The following is a 5,532-nucleotide window of genomic DNA, read 5'->3' on the forward strand; positions in this document are numbered from 1 at the left end:
GGGACCCTGGGGAAGGAGGGTGTGTGTGTGTGTGTGTGTGTGTGTTTGCAAGGAGTTAATGCAGTCAGCTGCTAACCACAAGTTTGAAATTCAAGTCTATTCAGAGTCCCTCTGTGAAAACGCCTGGGGATCTACTTCCAAAACAGCAGCCACTAAAAATCTGATGGTGCACGTTCTGAAACACGAGGTCATCGTGAATCAGAGGAGATTGATGGCAGCATGGAAACCGGTGTGCAGTGGTAAAGTAACCTATAGTTTTATATAGGCAGATAAGTGCATAAAAATGTGATTCTACATATCCATCTATAAATACATTAGCTTCCAAACAAAAAGCAAAGGATTCATTGACACAAAATTTAAAATAGTAATTAATCGCAGAGGCAACAGCTAGAGGGAAGGGGATATAAGAGGGAAAGTTACAAAAAAGATTTTAAAGATACTGATGTTATTCTTTATCTTAAGGGAGGTGTTCCATCTCTAAGAGTTTTTATTATGCTCAATATACATGCATACATACTTACATGTACATGCATCATAAATTCAATGTTCCTATGTGAAATGATTTTTATTAAAATATCAAAAATTAATGAATACCAAATTTTTATCAGTAGGAGCCCTTGTGGAATAGTGGTTGGGCTCCTAACAGAAAGGTCAGCAGTTCAAAACCCCCCGCTGCTCCTCGGGAGAAAGATGAGACTCCACTCCTATAAAGAGTTAGTCTCAGAAGGGGCAGTTCTGCCCTGTCCTACAGGGTCTCTAGGAGTTGTCATCTACTCAGTAGCAGCGAGTTTGGTTTGGGGAATTTTTGTCAATAGGCAAAAGGAGTACAAAACAGCATAGTATTTCCTTGAAACACATAACTTCTATAACTGACTCAAGATACAAAAGCCTGACTATGTATGTATATGTATGTGTGCAGTTATACATGTTAAATCAGTAGGTGCAACTATTCTATAAAAAGGGGGAGGTGGCTGCCAGCTCAAATGGTTTCACAAACCAACGCTACCAGGGAATGGAAACCCAGTTAGACTAAAATTCAACCAGAATGAGCCTTAGAAGTGAAGATGGTGTGGTGGTTACATGATCTGGGGTCAACTTGCAAAGGGCTGGAGTCTAACCTGTCAATCAGGTCGCAGCTTGATGACCTCACTTGGAGATGCCAGAGATAAATAGCTCACTGGAGGCCTGCTACAGACACACTTTCTGCTTCGTTTTCCTGATGACAAGACACATGGAGTAATGCGAAAGCCCTGGAGCTGGAGGACCCATGTGGAGACCCCTGCCACCATTGAGATGCTTCCACTGCCACTGGATCCACAAGACTGTCTATCCACTAGCCTGTGATCTTCCTGTATTCAGAGTCATTGCATGGTTGCATGAGTCTAACGAGGAATTTATAGCTGGATATTGAACATATGGGCTAATATTGGACTTAAAGACTTGATCTCAACTGGGCTGGGATGGTTTCTTAGTATACAATTGCTCTTTTATATAAAACTCTTTCCTATGCACATATGAGTGTCTGAATTTGGTTCTTAGTCAACCGGGACTGACACAGATGGTAAGACGTTGACTCATTCCCTGTACAGACTCATCACCAGGAAAGACCAAAAGCTAAGGAAGGACCTGATGGCTGTTAAAGGAGGTCAGTCCAAACAAGTAAAACCCTTCGCGACGTGGATCACACAGTAGCCACATCCCTTAATGTAGACTTTCCAGTGATCCTTAGAATGAAGAGTTTGCTCTGTCTATGGAAGGCCAACATACATGGGAGCCAGCTTGCCCAGAACTAGCAGCAGCAGCAGGCTGATAAGGGGCATCTTCAACAAACCCACAGAGGCATCCTATATGATATGTTTTAAATTTCCTTAAAAATCAAGAAAACCTCAAAGACGGACTCACTAGCGTGGCTTCCATCTCACCTGGCTCTAGAAATGGAGGATTCCAAAGGAAGAAAAGAGCATAATGGTTGGAAAAGAAGTAACAATATTTGCCAGGTGTGGTCATTTACAGGATTGTCTACCAAGTAAAACAAAACAAAAGAGGTGAAACAACAAAGTTGTGTTTAAATGTGTGTTGATAGCCAACGATTAAAATACTGTATCACAAACGAAAATCTCAAACTCACTGCCATCAAGCGATTCTGACTCTTAACAATGCAAGAAGACGGGCGAGAACTGCCCCTGTGGTTTTCCGAGATGATAGCTCTGTAGAAAGCCCTGTCTTTAGTTGCTGGATTATCAAATCAATATACAATAGCCATTGACATATCTATTCAACATCTGTTATAAAACATAGCTTAAAAATATCATTTCTGAGGAGTCAAAAGTGTGCTTCCTCTTCTGGAGGGCAGAGTGACAAAGAGCGAAAGTTTGCCATTTTTAGGATCCTGGTAACATGCTGATCCTGGATATGGGGATAGGAGCAGGGAGTTTGGGAATTCAGTAATCCATGTACTGTTATGTACATATTTCACACTTTAAGTGTTTTGTAAATTATCATTTATAGTAGTAAAAAATATAAAATATACTGTGCATATTCGTGTATAAGCTGAGTTTTTCAGCACATTTTTAATGCCATTTTTGTGGTAAAATTAGGTGCCTCGGCTGATATTCGGGTCAGCATATACTCGAGTATATACAATATGTTGAAACAACTACAATTGGACAGGACCTAGGAAATTATAAAATTTTACTAAAGATACTTAAAAACACCTGCCCTAAATGAAGAGGCATACCATATTCATGGATAAAAAGACTCGTGCTATACACATAACAAAATATCCACCAGCGAGTAAGGGATCAATTGTGGAAAACTAAGTAGCAGTGAAAATGAATGAACTAAAGCTACAGGTAGCAACAGGAATGCATTGGAAATAATACTGAATAAAAGCTACTGCTAAAGGCTGGGCATATACTAGTATTACCAATTAAGAATACAAATCCACTCTTTGTCATTCTTAAAGACATACATGTGGAAAGAGAATGAAGCACAGGACTGCTAAACCCTTAGCTCAATGTTTAAGGTGCTAAATAAAAATTAAAAATAAATCCTATTGCGATGAACCTGATCCCAACCCAAGGCCAACCCACTCCACGTGGCAGAGGCAAATGGCTTTCTAGGCCATATGATCTCTCCTCTTTGTGGAAGCAGATCCCCGTGATGCGCTTCCCCGAGAGGCTGCTGGGGGGCGTTGAACCCCCAACCTTTAGGTTAGCAGTCAAGGACCAATGTCTGAAATACTTTAAACAAGCACTCTTTTGAAAGGTAAGGAATTCCTTTTCCTCAAGAGAGAACCAAGACTAGGGCCAAGAGGAAGAAGCTGTGCACAAATTCATCGAAAGCCACCTGAGAATAACATGGTGCCTTTAGACAGTTGTCAGAGAATCATCTTTCTTTGGGCCTGACAGGCAGACTACCAGGTACAAGGATTAAAAGATACTAAATGCAGAGAAGTTATTGTATAGTTCCTTACCTCGTATTCCCTTTCTGCCACATTTCCAGAAGCCGGGGAGATGCCCTGGGGTAGAAAATGCACACGTGCAGAAGCACCTCCTCCACGTGCAGCCCGGAGGTCAGAATGGAAAGATGTGGCTTTCCAGTAACAGTATTGGACCTGCCACAAAAAGGCCCAATGAGTAATTTGAATGTAGTCAGAAAATAAGGCATGATAATTGTAGCATTTTCCTGAATTATCTTTTGCTACTGGATTTACATCAGTGGTTCTCAACCTTCCTAATGCTGTGACCCTTTAATACAGTTCCTCATGTTGTGGCGACCCCCAACCATAAAATTATTTCTGCTGCTACTTCATACTTGCATTTTCGCTACTGTGATGAATCGGGTGGCCCCTGTGAAAGGGTCGTTCGACCCCCAAAGGGCTCGTGACCCACAGGTTGAGAACTGCTGATTCAGATAGATCATCTTTCTGAGTCTGATTGTCCTATCTATATGAGAGAAAGGTTGGCCTTCTGAACTTTCAGTTCTTTCCTGACAGGCAGTGTAAGAACCTAGCACTCAAGCACCTTAGATTCCAGTGTGGAAGACACGAAGAATACATACACAATTAGAGTATTAAGATGACAATGCCCAGCGTCCAGAGAGAAGCCCCCATACACTGTTGGAAGATCAATGGAAGGAGAAATTAATGGATGTGAGAACAGGGCATTCTTCTAACAAGAAATGAGGCTAAATTGGACCTATTTTATTTTCACATGGTCTTTGGGTCAGAGAAATCATCTTTGGCTATTACAGATCACTTAAAATCACAGAAGATTGGAGACAGAGAAAAGCATTTATTCTACGTATTCATCCAGTCTTCCAAATCTTTACCTAGCAGGTATGACATGTTATCTGGGACTCTAGGGAAGTAGCAGAAAACTAAACATTCAAAGTTCTTGCTCTTATCGCATTCATTTCTCAGGCTAGGTGGGGTAAATCACATAGTAAACAATCATATAAACAAACAAACAAGATGATTTCTCCAAGCGACAGAAACCACAGCCATCAAGTCAGTTCAGAGTTATAGCGACTCTATGTGAGCACTAAGTCTTTATGGGAGCCGATAGCCTTCATCTTTCTCCTACGGAATTGCTGATGGGTTTGAACCACCCACCTTGCAGTCGGCAGCCCAATACTTAGCTGACAGCACCACCGTGGTGCACTAGCCCATGGCAAGTGCCAAGAACATAAAGCATTTTGGTGTGGTAAGTGGATGATGTGGTGGTTGGCGTGAAATGTGTTACTGTGAAGTCAATTCTGAATCACGGCAGCCACCCATGTGTTATGGAGCAGAACAGCTCTGGAGTTTGTTTAACTGGACTCTTGGTGGGAACAGACCACTAGGCATTTTCTTCTGTGATAGCACTGGGTGGGCTCTATCCATCTGTAGATCATTCCAACCACCCAGGGACCTTGGGTTGGGATGTTGTTGGGTTCCATCAAGCCAATTCCAACTGGCAGCGATATTTTTGATAGAGGTCACAGCAGGCCCCTGTGATGAACTTTTACTCAGGTTTCAGATCTGGTCTACACTCCCTCGCACTGATATTTGCTCCCTCCCCCCCACCTCCCCTGCCATGTAAAGACCTTCTCTCCCCCGCCCTCTCTCTTCATTACTTTTTTTCACTAGGACCTCCCCATGCATTGTCATAATGTGTGCAGTGAGAAAACTTGGATCCCTAATTTTGAAAGTGATCAATAAAAACAAATTAAAATTCAGGATTAGGAGGTCTTGTTGCCACATTATTTCCCCAAGAACAAAAGACAGAGTGATCTCATTGTTATTTCTCCAGAGATCTCTACCCATAACATAAAGCCATTTAGTGCAGCTTAACGCGGCACTAACTCACTGCTTCTCGCTTGTTCTTCCTCCAGAGAACCTTGGGGAGGGAGACAAAGCAGGTAGATGAATGAGAAACACCCAGCTCTCCACACTTCAAAGACTGCAGGAGGTTGCATGTGGCTTAGCCATCCACTTTTGGGTGGGGCTTTCCTGGAAGGGAATGGGAAAGGCTGGATTGTGTGTGTGTG

The 5,532-nt window shown here is 42.2% G+C and overlaps 1 long non-coding RNA gene across 1 annotated transcript in view; it reads right to left on the reverse strand.

Moving 5' to 3' along the window:
* The window catches only part of LOC123522286, a 41,234-nt gene extending 37,620 nt beyond the window's left edge, over positions 1-3,614 (reverse strand). Inside the window, exon 1 of the long non-coding RNA XR_006680560.1 lies at positions 3,476-3,614. This is a non-coding gene — a long non-coding RNA (uncharacterized LOC123522286). The remainder of the gene's footprint in view (positions 1-3,475) is intronic.
* Positions 3,615-5,532: the final 1,918 nt, after the last annotated feature.

The sequence above is a fragment of the Echinops telfairi genome, unplaced genomic scaffold, assembly GCF_000313985.2.
Source record: "Echinops telfairi isolate 266 unplaced genomic scaffold, ASM31398v2 ScPeMD7_5592;HRSCAF=6446, whole genome shotgun sequence".
Lineage (NCBI taxonomy): Eukaryota > Metazoa > Chordata > Mammalia > Afrosoricida > Tenrecidae > Echinops > Echinops telfairi.